The 16,320-nt window shown below is 46.9% G+C and overlaps 1 protein-coding gene across 4 annotated transcripts in view; it reads left to right on the top strand.

The window, feature by feature from the left end:
- The window catches only part of SLC39A11 (solute carrier family 39 member 11), a 459,264-nt gene that overhangs the window by 112,247 nt on the left and 330,697 nt on the right, over positions 1–16,320 (top strand). The window lies entirely within an intron of this gene.

Here is a 16,320-nt window from a genome sequence, read left to right as displayed (position 1 = left end):
GGGTATTAAATAGACAAGGTCTCTGAGTTGACCTTGCCTGGATGGAGATGCGTGGATAATAGATGCTCTGTGTTTCTGCTGCCCATTATACTCCAAATACCTGCAGCCCCATCGTCAGTGCAACCTGAGTCAGTTGTTCATTCATCCAACTATTTATTTTAGCTGCACTTGCTGCCATCATTTGATTTAATCAAATGTTATAGCAATTTTGGTGAAAGTTCAGATTTGAAGAGATTTGCTAACGTTGAATCACCAAATTTCTGTCAAATAAGGCATAGTAGAGACAGCTGTTTAAAAAAATAAAAAAAGACTTGGCAGCAAATTAGAAAAATGGAGATTCTGTTTCCGAATTTCTCCCCAGGTGTCTTTAAGTCCTTCTACCACTTTAAAGAAACAAAATCTGAAGATTGTAAATGAAGCATTATGAACAAGGTTTTTGCAAAATAGATGAAACAGAACTTTTATCAGTTGACCTATATGGACTAAAAAGGCCTCTGATTTACATCATAAGATTTGCAAGTGAATGCACATTTATTTGCTTGAAATTAAAATTACTTCTTGGGGGAGAGTCTTCCCATTTTCCACGTTTAAAATTAACCTACTAATGACCAGTTTGGACCACATCAGATGAGAAAGTAGCTACCATCTGCTTTTGAGTCCATGTGAACATATCTATAAAACTACATTTCTAAAAGTGGGATTATGCAGTGGATACTTGTGAATTTTCCCTTTTACAGAAATTCTCAAGTTCCCTTTCCTTGAGCTTCTATTGATTTATACTTTTACCAGCAATGTTTGAGAATGTCTTTATCCATACCCCATCCCTAGGGTTTTAGCAACACTTTTGATTTTTTGTTAATAGGAATATGTAAAAAATGGTATTTCATAGAGATTTTTTCTTTTTTTTATTATTATTATTTTTAAATGTTTAGAGATGGAGTCTCACCATGCTGCCCAGGCTGGTCTCAAACTCCTGGCCTCAAGCAATCCTCTTGCCTTGGCCTCCCAAGTGGCTGGGATTACAGATGTGCGCCACTGCGCCTGGCCCATGCCTTTGTCTTATTAGACAGCTCAGCATCTTTCCACGTGTTTCAGAGCTGTTTATATTTCCCTTTCTGTGAAGTGTCTGTATCTTTCTCTTACTTTTCTGTTCCATGGTTGGTCTTTCCTAACTCATCATTTTGGAGCTCCTTATATATTCAGAAAATTATCTGTCATATTATTATAATTCTTTTCTCAGTTGGTCACTTACGAGTTTGTTTATGGTGCTTTTCACCATGTAGATTTTTATTTAATTTGTACCTCTTTGAACTTAGTCTTTTTTGATTCATACTTAGTAAAGTCTTCCTCATTCCAAGAGGATTAAAAATACCTATTTTTTTCTACGACTTGGTTTCCTTTTTTTTGCATTTAAATATTTAATTCATCCAGAATCTCTTTTGGTATACAAAGTGAGATAGGGATTAAAATAATCTATTTTGGTATAAGAAGTGAGATAGAGATTAAAATGTATGTATTTCCAGATGGCTCTCAGAAGTCTTGATACCATTTGTTGAATAATCCATCTTTTCTCCGTTGATGTAAATGCCAGCTATAAAATTTACTAAATCAGAGGATGTATTTACATATTTGTTTTTTGATTTTTTTAGTCCTAAGGTGAATAATACACTAGCCGGTTAGCCAGCCATATATGTGTATTGAGTGCTTGAAATGTGACTAGTCCAGACTGAGATGGGCTATAAATAAAAAATATACAGTGAATTTTGAAGACTTACTAAAAATATATATGTATAAAATATCTCATTACCAATTTTTATATTGCTTACATTATTGAAGTGAAAGTATTTTGGACATACTTGGATAAAGTAAAATATATTATTACAATTAATTTCACCTGTTTCCCCCTTGTTGACTGTGCCTACCAGAAAATTTAAAATTATATTTGTGGCTCACATTCTATTTTTATTTATTTATTTATTTTGAGATGGAGTCGCCCTCTGTCACCCAGGCTGGAATGCAGTGGCACAATCTCGGCTCACTGCAACCTCTGCCTTCCAGGTTCAAGTAATTCTCTGCCTCAGCCTCCCAAGTAGCTGGGATTACAGGTGCCCGCCATCACGCCTGGCTAATTTTTGTATTTTTAGTAGAGACGGGGTTTCACCATCTTGGCCAGGCTGGTCTTGAACTCCTGACCTCTTGATCACCCGCCTCGGCCTCCCAAAGTGTTGGGATTACAGGCGTGAGCCACCGCGCCCAACCTCACATCCTGTTTTTATTATGTGGTGCTGCTTTAATCTGTTCAGCTCTGCCTCTGCAGGTACTATTCTGTTTTAGTTACTGGAGCTTTATGTCTTATCATCTGTTCATCTTCTGTATTACTTGTATTACTTTCCTTTTCAAAAGTTTCTTGGTTATTCTTATAGCATATTTTCCCAGGCGAACTTTAGCATCAACTTGCTGGTTTCAAGAACATCTTCTTGGTATTTTTTACAAGCTTTGTTTCAAATTTCTACATTAACGTAGGCAGAAATGACAGGTTTATGATGACGAGCGTTTCTACCTAAGAACAAAGCTCACCACTCCTTCTATCCAGGCTACTCATTGCATCTCCCAGTAGCATTTTAAGCTTCCTTCATAAGGACTTTCCATGTTTCGGGTTGAGTGTATTCCTGGGTCTTTCGTTTCCTTTTATGACTATTACAAATGGGGTCTTCTAGTTCATGACCTATTCCATCAGGCCATTGCTTTTGCATAGAAAAGCTATTGATTTTGTCTTGAGCCACCACTAATTTTGTCTTGAGCCACCAAACAAAATACCTTTCTTTGTTAACAATCGTTCTTTGAGATTTGTACGTATATAGTAATATGTTCACAAATAAGTAGCTGGGTCCAGCTATTGTTGGTGGGAGTTATAGACGCAAATCGAATGTCATGGTCTTAACAGAGGAGGCTGGCTGGGCGGCTGTCCCAGCTGGAGAGCTGCTGTAGGAATCAGTGGATCCAGCGCAAGTCGTGGGAGGAGGATGTGCCATTCTGGGGAGAAAGTCATGGGAAGGGGGGTGCCCTGCTTTGGGGAGCAAGTCATGGGAGGGGAGCTTGCTGCTTTGGGGAGCAGGTTATGGGAGGAGGGTGTGCTGCTTTGCCTCCACCTACCTTGGGTAGTAGCGTAGGTTTGAGACTGCCAGCTGCATCATCTGAGGTCTTGGTTTTCCAGCATGCTATCTGTTATAGGCAAGATTTGTTTGGGGGCCTTGTGTTGGAGGGAGGCAGGTTAGTGTGTGAGCTCTGCAGAGCAGCCTCCTGGCAGCTCAGCTGGGTAGGGACAAGGCAGGGGCCTGAACTGGCTCGATTTGCTGTGGTGCTTCACATATTGGGACCCAAATTTTCCCTTTTCTAGAAATTCTCAAGTTGCTCTCTCCTGAGCTCGCACTGATTTACACTTTCACCAACTTTGTTTGGGAGTGTCTTTATCCGTCTCTCATCCCTTTCCCTTTCCTAATACTTGCTTGTCTCTGCTCTGCTTCTCAAGACCAGGTGAAGACAGACAGTACTGGATCAGATGTGCTCTCGGAGTCCGGGTTCCTCTCTCTCAGCGTTCCTGGAGTGAGAATTACCCATGTCACTTACATAGCCCCTGCATTCGTCTGTTTTCAGACTGCTATAAAGAATTGCCTGAGACTGGGTAATCTGTAAAGGAAAGAGGTTTAATGGACTCACAGTTTTGCACGGCTGGGGAGGCCTCAGGAAAGTTACAATAATGGCGGAAGGTGAAGGGGGAAAAGTACCTTCTTCACAAGGCGGAAGGAAGGAGAAGTGCCAAGTGAAGGGGGAGGAGCCCCTTATAAAACCATCAGATCTCTGAGAACTCACTCATTATCACGAGAACAGCATGGGGGAACCGCCCCCATGATTCGGTTGCCTCCACCCGGTCTCTCCTTTGACACATGGGGATTACAGAGATTACAATTCAAGATGAGATTTGGGTGGAGGCACAAAACCTAACCATATCAGCCGCAGATCTAGTGCCTTCTTTTTTATCTTTGTAAAATTGTGAGTCACCTCACTGAAAGCAAGACCCAGGCCTCATCCCTCTTCGTATCCCAGGGCTGAAGGCAGGGCCTTACCAGAGTTGGCGTGCCATGAGCATTCGATGATAACAGAGAGGATTTGTTGTTTCCTTTCTTTCTCATGAACAAGCGCTGTTGGCACCTTTCCCAAAAGGTCTTGCGGACGCATCCCATCCACTCCTTTCCACCCCAGCCTAAGACATTACTGTGCCTGAACCCTGACTGGAGCCCCTAATCCCTCACCTCCACTTCCATGCTCCCCCCAGTCTCCCCACCCCCTTCTTAGAAGCTCCCCAAGCCCTGTCCCACCTCCTGGCCTTTGCATCTGCTCTTCCTTTTCTCTGAAACACAGTTCCTGAAGCTTTGTGCATGGCTGCCTCAGTGCAAATATCTCGTCCCGAGCTCCTCCCTGACCCCCTGCAACGTACATGGCTTTCTCTGTTTATTTCCTTCCTAGAACTTGTCAGCAACCTTCCTTATCCAGTTTGTTTGTTTATATATTTTTTTACTTCTTTATCATCGGTTTCCCCACCGTAATGTAGGTTCCAAGGACAGGGACTCGTTAGGCTTGTTCTTGGCTGTGTCGCCAACACCTAGCACAGTGACGCACGTGGAAAAACGCTCGGTAAATATCTGATGAAGGGAGGGAGGGAGCAGGAGAGGAAAGAAGGAAAAGAGGAAGGAAGGAAAAGGAAGAGGAAGGCAGGGAACGCCTAGGGGCAGGGAAGAGGGCTATGGTCTGGGGTTTACAAATGGGGCCCAGATGACAGCCCAGATTCTTGCTATAACCTCCCTGTACTTCTCCCTGCATCCTCAGGCTGGAGGACGGCCTGGAAGATTCTCAGCGACCACCCTGGCTAGGAATCCAATGATAGAGAAGCTTACTTGGGGACTGACATTTTGCTAGTTTTTCTCTGGTGACCCGGTGACTCACTGCTGGTTGCTATTCCTGCGGCTTTGTGGGTGGGAGAGGCTCCTGGGAACAGGCGCCAATGCAGTCGGTCTCCTGGGCATCTTCGCTCTCCCAGGCATCTGGTGGCTGTCGGTGCTCTCCAGGCCGCCTCGGTACTTTACTGCTTTATTGAATAGGAAGCAGTCGTTCACTTAGGGAGCTGTTACCGTTTGGATAATATCGCTACCATTTCCCCAAACTCACTGTTGCTTTGTGGGGGTGTTTCTGTTCCAGCTCTTCGTTTGTGTGTTTTATGGAAGGTGCTAGCACCTCATGATTCTTTCCCACATGTCCTGAGTCCCTCTCTCTGCTCTTTGCTTTTTCACTTTCTCTGATGCTTTTTCAGGTGGTTCATCTGAACTTGTCCCTGGTGTGTCTCACCAGGGCATGGGGGCGTTCTCCCCTTGCCTCAGTGATACCCGAGACAGGTTTTTGTCTGCATGAACCAGGGCCCGGGGACACACCCCTTTCCCTGCCCTGATATTTTAGTTTCCTCTTGCTGTGTACAAATGATTGTAAGTGTAGCAGCTTTAAACAGCACCCTTTATTAGCTCAAAGCTCCGTAGGTCAGAGGGCTGGGAGGACGTGGGTGGGTCAGCCGGTCGTGTTCCCATCTGGATTCCGGAGTCCCCTTCCAAACTCCTCTCTGCTGGCAGGATACAGCGGGGCTGCCGGAGTGAGGCCCCATGTCCTTTCTGGCTCTTAGCCAGGGCCTCTCTCCACTTCTTGAGGCCGTCCACATTCCTTCCCACCTGGCCCCCTGCTTCTTCAGCCAGCCGCGGTTCAGGCACTTTCTCACTTTCGAATCTCTCTGACTTCCCTTTCTGCCTTGACCGGAGATAGCTTTCTGCTTTTCAGGGCGTCTGGGACTAGGTCAGGCCCAGCTGGGTGATCTCCTCATGCTGAGGCAAGCTGTGACTCACAACACACCACAGCATGGTCCTGATGGCGTGTCACAGTCACAGGTTCTGGGGATGAGGGCAAAACATCTTTGGGGGTACCATGTTAGAAATTCTGCCCACCACACCTGGCCTCGGGGTTGGTTGCAATGTATAATCCTGAGACCTAACAGAGACATGTCTTTTTTTCTTTTCTTTTCTTTTTTTTTTTTTTTTTTGAGACAGAGTCTTGCTCTGTCGCCCAGACTGGAGTGCAGTGGTGCGATCTCGGCTCACTCCAACCTCCGCCTCCTGGGTTCAGGTGATTCTCCTGCCTCAGCCTCCTGAGTAGCTGGGGTTGTAGGCACATGCCACCACACCAGGCTAATTTTTGCATTTTTAGTAGAGACGGGGTTTCACCATGTTGGCCAGGATGGTCTCGATCTCCTGACCTCGTGATCCGCCCGCCTCGGCCTCCCAAAGTGTTGGGATTACAGGCGTGAGCCACCGCGCCCGGCCAACAGAGACATTTCTGTGCCTTTCTGCAAATGAGGATTTTTCCCCTCGGTGTTGTTTTCCCAACAGTGGTTGTTGCCCATTGACGACTCATATTTTCTCTAACATGTCAGTTATTACTCTTTTTCTTTTTAAGTGGAAAATTGGAATGGAGGGTGAGTGTGAGACCTAGGGACAGAGTTGTTATTTGCAATGTCTTTATCCTTTGGTTTATTTATTAAAGAGGTGTGATCTTAAAGTGGTAGTTCTCAAAGTGTGTTTGGGGGACCCCCTAGAGGTTCCTCAAGATCCTTTCAAGGGAGCTGAGAGGTTAAAAGAATGATAATAATTTGAAAATTCAAATACTAATTAATTTTCATAAGAATACTAAGACATTATTTGCCTTTATTTTTATTTATTTATTTTTTTGAGACAGTCTCGCTCTGTCGCTCAGGCTGGAGTGCAGTGGTGCGATCTTGGTTCACTGCAACCTCCGCCTCCCGGGTTCAAGTGATTCTCCTGCCTCAGCCTCCTGAGTAGCTGGGACTACAGGTGCATGCCACCATGCCTGCCTGGCTAATTTTTTGTAGTTTTAGTAGAGACGGGGTTTCACCGTGTTAGGCAGGATAGTCTTGATCTCCTGACCTCGTGATCCACCTGCCCCAGCCTCCCAAAGTGCTGGGATTATAGGTGTGAGCCACCCCGCCTGGCCTATTTGCCATTTTCATTCTCGTTTTCTCGAAACCTCAGTCCTTCTTGATACTTGCCCTGTACACCATACCTGCTGCAGACTTACTACCAGGACTTTTACCTAAGAAATAATACTGGCTAAGAAATAACGGTCTATTGTACTTTAGTCGTTGTTCACTTTCTATCCTTGTTATAGCAGCCAAACTGATACCCTACTGTCTTAGTCCATTTGGGCTGCTATAACAAAATAGTATAAAGTGGGTAGCTTATACACAACAGACATTTATTTCTCACAAATCTGGAGGCTGGGAAGTCCGAAGTCAAGGCACCAGCAGATTTGTGTCTGTGAAGAGCTCACTTTCTGGTTCATAGAGGGCACCTTCTCGCTGTGTCCTCACATGGTGGAAGGGGTGAGACAGCTCTCTAATACCTCTTTATTTTTAAAATTTAGTTAATTTATTTAATGTATTTTATTTTTTGTGATGAAGTTTTCACTTTTGTTGCCCAGGCTGGAGTGCAATGGCACAATCTTGGTTCACTGAAACCTCTGCCTCCAGGGTTCAAGTGATTCTTCTGCCTCAGCCTCCCAAGTAGCTGGGATTATAGGCATGCACCACCACACCCAGCTAATTTTATTGTATTTAGTAGGGACAGGGTTTCACCATGTTGTCAGGCTGGTCTCAAACTCCTGACCTTAGGTGATCCACCTGCCTTGGCCTCCCAGATAGTGAGGATTACAGGTGTCAGCCACTGCGCCTCTCTTTTTTTTTTTTTTTTTTTTTTTTAAGACAGAGTCTCGCTCTGTAGCCCAGGCTGGAGTGCAGTGGCACGATCTCGGCTCACTGCAAGCTCCGCCTCCTAGGTTCATGGCATTCTCCTGCCTGAGCCTCCTGAGTAGCTGGGACTACAGGCGCCCGCCACCACGCCTGGCTGATTTTTTGTATTTTTAGTAGAGATAGGGTTTCACCATGTTGGCCAGGATGGTCTCGATCTCCTGACCTCGTGATCCGCCTGCCTCGGCCTCCCAAAGTGCTGAGATTACAGGCGTGAGCCACCGCGCCCGGCCATCCCTTCTCATCTTCTATTTGCCCTTCCTTCTCCTGGGAACAGCAGGGTGGCCCCTGGGGGGCAGCAGCCATCACTCAGGTGACAGAGTAGCCTGGTGCCCCCCTGGCAGTGCTGGGGCCACTGTACCCGCTGGACGGCTAACCCTCGTCCTTCTGCTGACCCAGACAAATCAACCTTTCCTGTGTAAGTCACTGCAGTAGGGTTTTCTCTTTCTTCTAGTCAAACCTCATCTTAACTAGTTATTTGAGCCAACTTTTGTGCAAGGAAAAGATGGTTTCCATAATGTTTCTATGTTCTTGTTTGTTCACATTTCCTAAGAAAAGGACAAGCAGAAGGCAGCTTGGGGTATTCGTGGTGGGTGTCGTGGTGTCCATGTGGGCACAGAGGCTCAGCTGAAGCCTGTGTGGTCGCTGTCCCAGGAGCTCAGTTGAAGGAGCTAGTCATGGTGTCCAGCAACCCACAGCATCCTTTTCCTTCCTGCCTGACCTACCACAGAGTTTGGTATTTATTTTTGAGACGTGGACAAATTAAAAAGAATATCCAACAGGAGTTTTGGCCATAACTTGACCTTGGCAGGGAAGGTCAGGGCAGGAGGCCAGATAACTAAATGTGATGACCACAGTGACTTCCACGGGCAGAGCAATATCCTGTTTCTAAAGCCGGCTCCAAGAGGCCTAGTGAGGGCTGTCTTTGGTTGCTACAGTCTGGGAAGAGATCCTCATGAACCGTAGGAAATAATCTGTGTTTGGCAAATAGAGAAGAACAAACTTAGACACAGTGACCTTTTCTTTGTAAGCTTCTCGGAGGGTTGTAATGATGGAAAATAATTATTAAGTCTCCATTGGCTCAGGGCCCCTGAATGGAAATGGGAGAGGGTATTGATTAGCTCAATGGTTCTTTAAAGAGCTCTGTGTGTTTGCCCTCATGCCTCATAAGCAGACAGCCTCTTTTCTGTCTCCATACTTACTGGATTTTAGATGGCAACGCACACAAATACCGCTTTCACTGGGTAAATATTAGGTTTACGATTGGATCGGGAGACCACAGAACACATCTATGAAATGGAAGGGTGGGGCAGTGATCTGTATTGCAATGCCCTCACCCAGCTGGGCTCTGAACCCTTCATCTCACCTCCTACCCACTGATTTGCACCCTTGGCTCTCCAGACATGATGGGCCGCGATGGCTGTCATCCATGGGGAAGGGAGAAAGCGGTAACACCAGTAACTATAAAGTGTCCTTTTCTATTCTGTGGGATATGCTTTTATACACTTATTTAGATTTGAGTGGCTGTGATTTTGTTACAGCGACGTTGAGGCCGTTTTTCTTTCTCCTTCCCTGTTCCTTCCACTGCTAAGATAGTTCCAGGATAGTATTTGGTTTAATAATAATGATTCTGATGATGATCACAGTTCATATTAATTGAGGGCTCATTACATGCTAGGTGTCCTGCTAAACTTCACACACACTGTCTGTATTCCCCTTCTAGAGAGAAGCTCGGGTCCCAACAGGTTGTAAGCAGAACTTGAGTCTGCAAACCGTAGGTGCTTTGTAGATAAAACCTTGTCTCCCCAATGGCTCATTTGGAATCCTGCACCCCCTCTAGCCCCCGTGTCTTCTCCTTTTTTTTGAGATGGAGTCTCGCTCTGTCGCCCAGGCTGGAGTGCAGTGGCCGGATCTCAGCTCACTGCAAGCTCCGCCTCCCGGGTTCACGCCATTCTCCTGCCTCAGCCTCCCGAGTAGCTGGGACTTCAGGCGCCCGCCACCTCGCCCGGCTAGTTTTTTGTATTTTTTAGTAGAGACGGGGTTTCACCAGCTTAGCCAGGATGGTCTCGATCTCCTGACCTCATGATTCGCCCGTCTCGGCCTCCCAAAGTGCTGGGATTACAGGTTTAAGCCACCGTGCCTGGCCGTCTTCTCCTTTTTAAACACACTACAAACCAGTTTTGGTGTTGTAAGCCCATTTGTACAGGTAGAGTGTGGAGGTGGCATCCTGGGTGCATATGCTAGTAACAAGGGATACAGTTCGGTAGTCCTCCTAGGGGGCGGCCCCGCCCCAGCTGGGACAGCCAGGAGCTGCTGAGACCCGCCTTCACATTGGTGCTCTGCTCACGTGGGAGTCGAGCTTCCTAGAAATGCTGTTGATCGCAAGTGCTGATGGCAGTCTCTCTCATGTGGATTTTATGTTTGCTCTCCATCTGGATGGGAAATGGGAGAAAATGCATTCCCAGTCCAGAGGGTTTTGGAAATAAAGGGCTGAGGTGTTCATTAAAATCGGGGCGCTGTGCCATTTCCTGTGGGAGGGGAAGCTGAGCAGTGCGCCCAGAGCTGCTTTCTTGGCACCTGAGAAATAAACTGATTTTTCAGAAAGAGAGAGAGACAGAGAGAGACAGGGAGAAAATGAGAGAGAGAGTGTATGTGTGTGTGTGTGTGTGTGTGTAGGGGGTGAGCAATGGTGCGTACAAACCATGATTATTTCTGTAAGCAGATTCTAGAGGTAACCGGCTACCAGAAATCTCATTTTAGTTCAAGTTCTCAACCATTCCCAAATCTATCATCAGAGATGGTCATAGTAAGTGAGTGGTTATTTGCATTTTATCATCTTCCTTCTGTGTCACTCCTGTGGTCAGCAGAGACTGATCAAAAAGCAGGGAATTCCAGAAACGAGAGGTCTGGGTGATTCGGAGGCAGGACAGTCACAGCCTCTCCGATGTAACATCCGGCCGCATAAGGAAGGTGCTGCTGCGATCAGCCTGTTTGTGGACACTGGAGGAGTGGTGGGGACACCTAGGGCCCCAGACACCAAGCGGAGGTGCCATGCAAGGGGAAGACAAGGCAGGGAGCCCATGAGCCAGGCTCTGAGGACACTGGGCCCGTGTGGCCAGCTCGAAGGAGCTGTCTAAGGAGAAATGAGTTTTCCACTGTTTCTCCACTTTGCTTTTGGTAGGGAGGCTTCTTCTCACCCCCTTGGGGGGCTGTTAGAAACCCAAGGTGACCCCAGGATCCACTGACCCTTTGACCCGGGCACTCCTGGATTGCCATTTTCTTAGCCAATCCTCCAGCCACTTTTTAAAAATAAAAATGACCGTCTTCTGGGCAAATCCTGGTACATTACAGCTGACTTAATTCTCATCAGTGAGTTTACCCCCAGCAAGATGTCAAAAGCTTGATTTTGTGTGTGTGTGAGCTTTAAGCTGATGGGGCTTATTATATATTTTCTCTTACTAGCAGCTTTGCTTCCCTGCCTCTCTGGCAATTCAGCAACACATTTGCTCAGAATTCTCTTTGTTTCAGACATAAAAGGGAAACCCGTGTTGGTGTGATGTGGCTGCTTGCGGAGCGCTGCTGCGTCTGAGGGCTTGTTACTTGTACTAAGCTCTTGCTTCCCGGCTCACATAAATAGTATTACAAATGTGAAGGTGTGAAAAGTTGTGACCACGAGAAGCAGAAAGTTCGAAGCTAGGAACCTGGTTCCCAGTTCAGAGCAAAAAAACGAATTTATTTCTGGAGGGAGGCAGAAAGTGTGTGCAGACTCTGCTGATATCTTTTCTCTAACTCCACCAAATGACCGTGGCCTGCTTATTGATGATTTTTTCCAGACTTATTTTGGAAAGACTGGCCTTTTAACAGTTGAAAGATGAAAGTCGAAATGGTTTGGGGACTATTAACATTTTTTTTTGGAACAAAAGGTAAATGCTCCATGGATGCTGGGAAGCCTCTTGCTCAGGTATGTGGAGCTGGTGCCGGGACTACCATTGGTCTCTGTTTCTCTGGGCACTGGTCCCCACACCAGCATCACTGCAGGAAGATTTCATTTTAGGAGGAGGAATCTCTGTGCCAGGGGCTGGCCTGACAGGCTTGGGCCGAATATTTTAGAGGACATTATATTCTGGGATGAACCTCCCACACTGTGGCCTGTGTCATAATTTTTATTTAAATATTGAAGAGAAAACCAGCATGCTCTCTGCCACCCATCTATTTTAGTGTTTCCATCCGTTTCCCTAGTAACCAGGGAGATGAGTTGGGTGTGTTTCCTTCTGGATTGTCTGCTGTGTATTTACATACATACGTTTTGAAAATTTATATACATAATGTAGAGGAAATGTAGAGGTGTGTGAGTGAGAGAGAAAGATGGGGAAAAGGGGAGAAGGGGAAGGGAGTCGGGGGAAGAGGATGCGAGAGAGGAGGGAACAAGAGGGAACATGAGTGGCATATTGTTGGCATCTCAAGATTCCTGGTTGTTGTCCATAAGGCATGACATAGAAGTGGTTTTGAACTCTGGAGATGCCTTAGTTTTTATCCCTAGAGGCTTGTTTTAGTGGAGAATTGAAATGGATCCTGTCTATCTTCTGTTGGTCCCGCCCCCTTTTCCCTCTGTCCTCTCTCCCCTGAATCTGGCTGTCCTCTTCTGTAAGACCCTGCCCTCCCTCCACACGTTACAGCCCTCCCTGGAAAGTCCTCTGGTGGGCACTCGGTGTCTAGCTGCTGCCCCTGAAGATGGCTTTGTTTGGTTCTCCCTGGAACCAGCTGGTTTTCCCATCCTTACCCCAGGCCAGGGCCATCATGTTTAAGCTCCAGTGAAAATGTCAAACCCCATGGCCTTCCTGCAGTATGTTCCCCGAGGGCAGCGTGGCTCCTTACGTTGAGGGTATGTGTCCCACACATGGGAAAAGCCACGGAGAGCTCTGTGCCCCCAGGACATGGGACATCGTGGCCCGTCCTTTGGTGGCACTGGCTTCCCATGGTAAGATCCGAGCGTATGCATCAGAGATGGGGGAGCCAGAGGACCGTGGACTCTGATCTCCCACTCAAGCAGGGACGGTGTGGGGGCAGGGCACAACGACATTGGCTTGGGACATTAGCCCAAAGAAAAAAAGAATAAAAGAAATTCTTTCCTTTCAGTGAACTCTTTGGGAGGCCCAGGGATTGTGTCCTCTGCACGTGTGTAGAACCTTCCTTGGCCAAGAAGGATCGTGTCTTGCTCTTTGTGAATTCTGTGGTGCCTGCATTTTTCTTACACACGAGTCAACACCGCGCTTTTTTCCTCTGTCCTTTGTGTAGAGTTCTGTAGCCTGTAGGTGCTTATGGGCGGTCGGGGAGGAGTCTGACCAAACGCACAGGTGTGTGTGAAGAGCGAGGCCTCTGTGGTCACTCTGTCCCTTGTCGCTCAGTCCACCACCTGCACATCAGGCTAGTTCCCACCTTGGGCAGAAGCAGAGGGGCAGTGGTCTGACTGGGCTGGGGAAACTGAAAGACCATTAGTTACTGCCTTCTATGTGACCTTATGCATGACCTGTAGCCCTTCAGATTCCCAACGAGTTCCCTCCATACAACTGTCCTGGTCTTAGGAATGGAGAAAAAAAGAAAAGAGAGAGAGAGAGAGAGAGATCATCATGCAGCTACTCTGCTGTGAGTTGGCCTCGGCACTGGTGGAACCTGGGCAAACTCTTCTCTCTTCTCTGGACTGAGCCTTGGGCTCTCCATATTTACCTTCACAGATGCCTTCCCTTTAAATTCTAGAACTGATATCTTCCCTTCCTGCTTTCCCGCTTAGCTCATGGGGTTTCTTGGGCAACAGCTAATTTTCTGGACATGCATCGGCTCCTAAAACCAAAACCAAACGTTGCTTTCCAGGCCCACAAGGGAACACAATCTTATCTCCTTGTTGCTCCCAGGCCGGGTTGGAGGATGATGTTACAGGTTGGATGGGGGCTGATGCTGCCAGGAGGGGGAGGGGGGGGGGGGGGAGGGGGGGGGGGGGGGGGGCGGGGGGAGGCGGAGGGGGGGGAGAGGAGAGGGGATGGTGAATGCTATTAGTTCCCCACGTGTAGACAATTGTAACAACTGAGGGTGGAAAAGAACTGAGACTGCAGAGAGAAAAGTGCTTTCATTAGCTCTGCAGTTAAGGGGCTGGGCCACAGTTATTAACCTCCCTAGTTGATTCCACATGTCCTGGCAGTGATGAGCTTTCCAGCGGCTCTCAACATTAATCCGAGGCTGATTTGCTGGCCTGGAGCATCCACTCTGAAGGTGCACAGTGAGAATGCTTTGTTCTTTGCTCCATCTGAGGGTACCTGTCAGAGAAAAGCAATCAGTACCTTTTGCCTCTGATGGGTTTGTGTTTTTTGCAAAGCACTCTCTCCTCTGGCTGTTGGAGCTTTTTGTCACAGATTATTTTTCCCGCTTGGGAAGAGATGCTTGTGGTTTTCCTAGCTTAAGTTAGCCCAATCCTCCAGGGACCTGCGGACATGCCACCGTCTTTTACCTGCTTCCTGGGTGGGCACTCTGGTGTGGAGGCCAGTTTTAGGAGGCCTCCCTGGATATGCTTAGGAGCTGGTCTTCCAGATAAAAGGAAAACACACACACACACACACACACACACACACACACACACACTCTCTCTCTCTCTCTCTCTCTCTCTCTCAGCATGCTTATATAGCATTTTCTTCTCATGAGAGTGTTTTTTTAAATAATAAAAAGGTATAATATCTCACTGTAGCACAGTGGTCCCCAGCCTTTTTGGCACCAGGGACCAGTTTCATGGAAGGCAATTTTTCTATGGACTGGGGGATGGATGGTTGTGGGATGATTCAAGCATATTACACTTACTGTGCCCTTTATTTCTATTATTATTACATTGTAATCTACAATGAAATGATTGTATAACTCACCATAATGCAGAATCAGTGGGAGCCCTGAGCTCATTTTCCTGCAACTAGATGGTCCTGTCTAGGGGTGATGGGAGACCGTGACAGATCATCAGGCATTAGATTCTCATAAGGAACGTGCAACCTAGATCCTTTGCATGCGCAGTTCACAATAGGGCTCACGCTCCTATGAGAATCTAATGCCGCTGCTGATCTGACAGGAGGTGGAGCTCAGGCAGTAATTCCAGCAATGGGGAGTGGCTATAAATACACATGAAGCTTCCTTTCCTCAACCACCTGCTGCTCACCTCCTGGTGTGCAGCCTGGTTTGTGACTTGGGGTTGGGGACCTCTGCTCTAGCAGATCCGTTAGTTTCTGAAACTACTGTCACTTCCAGAACATTCCTATCTTTCACCTGAGTATACGTGCTGAGCCTCCCTCTGTGGGGGAGCTAGTAATTCTCAGCAGATAATCTTCGTAGGAGGAATGCTGCCACCTGAAAGAGCCTGGGCCGGCTTGCGTGGATGCCACAGTTTCCTCTGTTTAAACCTTCGCCTTTGCTGGGAGTTCTTCCTCTCTGGAACCCACTGGATGTGATGTTTGCACAGGGAACCTGTAACTGAGAAAGGCAGCACTACCCAGGCCAGCAGGGGTGCCAGCCTGCGCCTCCCTTGGATGCCCTGTGGGGTTTGAGGGGCTGCGTTGCCCTCAGCTGGGCCTGTCTCCCCGGTTCAGCAGAATGAAGACCTGCCTTGCATCCAAGGGCTCTTTTCCTCAAGGTGTGCTACGTCTTATGCCAGTGGGCTTGGAAAGTTATGGGGAGTGGTCGGAGCCATTGTCTCTTCCATGGAATGGGAGTTGATATCTATTTTTCTAGAAATTTGTAGGTTTATGGATGGTTTGGTATAGAACAGGCCTCAGGGACTATTCAGTCTGAATTCCCTAGTTTTGTGAACAAGAAATTGAAGTGACAAGTTCAGGTATCTTAGCAGCAGAACTTCCTCTCTGTTCGGGTTTCTCAGCTCCTGGCATGGTGTGGCACCTCGCATCTCCCTGCATGATTTTCTGGTCTTCCATCCTGGTATCTTTTCCACACATTAAGCCTCACCCTCTTCCTTTTGGAGATACTCCTTGACTTACAGTGGGATTACATCTCAATAAACCTATCATAGTTGAAAATCCTGTAAGTCAAAAATGCATTTAATACACTGAACCTGCTGAGCTTAGCCCAGCTACCTTAAACGTGCTCAGAACACCTACATTAGCCTGCAGTTGGGCAAAGCCATCTAACACAAAGCCAAGTTTATAATAAAGTGTTGAATGCCTCATGAAACTTATGGAATATTGTACCGAAAGTGAGAAACAGAATGGTCGTGTAGGTATTCGAAGTGCAGTTTCTATTGAATGCATATCACTTTGGCACCATTGTAAAGTCAAAAAAAGGTTGCAACGCCAGAAACCAGGGATCATGCACACTTTTATCTATCTCAGCGTTTTTCTAATCCCTTATTTCCTCCAGCTCTT

The sequence above is a fragment of the Theropithecus gelada genome, chromosome 16 (assembly GCF_003255815.1).
Source record: "Theropithecus gelada isolate Dixy chromosome 16, Tgel_1.0, whole genome shotgun sequence".
Lineage (NCBI taxonomy): Eukaryota > Metazoa > Chordata > Mammalia > Primates > Cercopithecidae > Theropithecus > Theropithecus gelada.
Note: the sequence above shows the minus strand (reverse complement) of the source record. Positions and strands in the feature narration are given on the sequence as shown.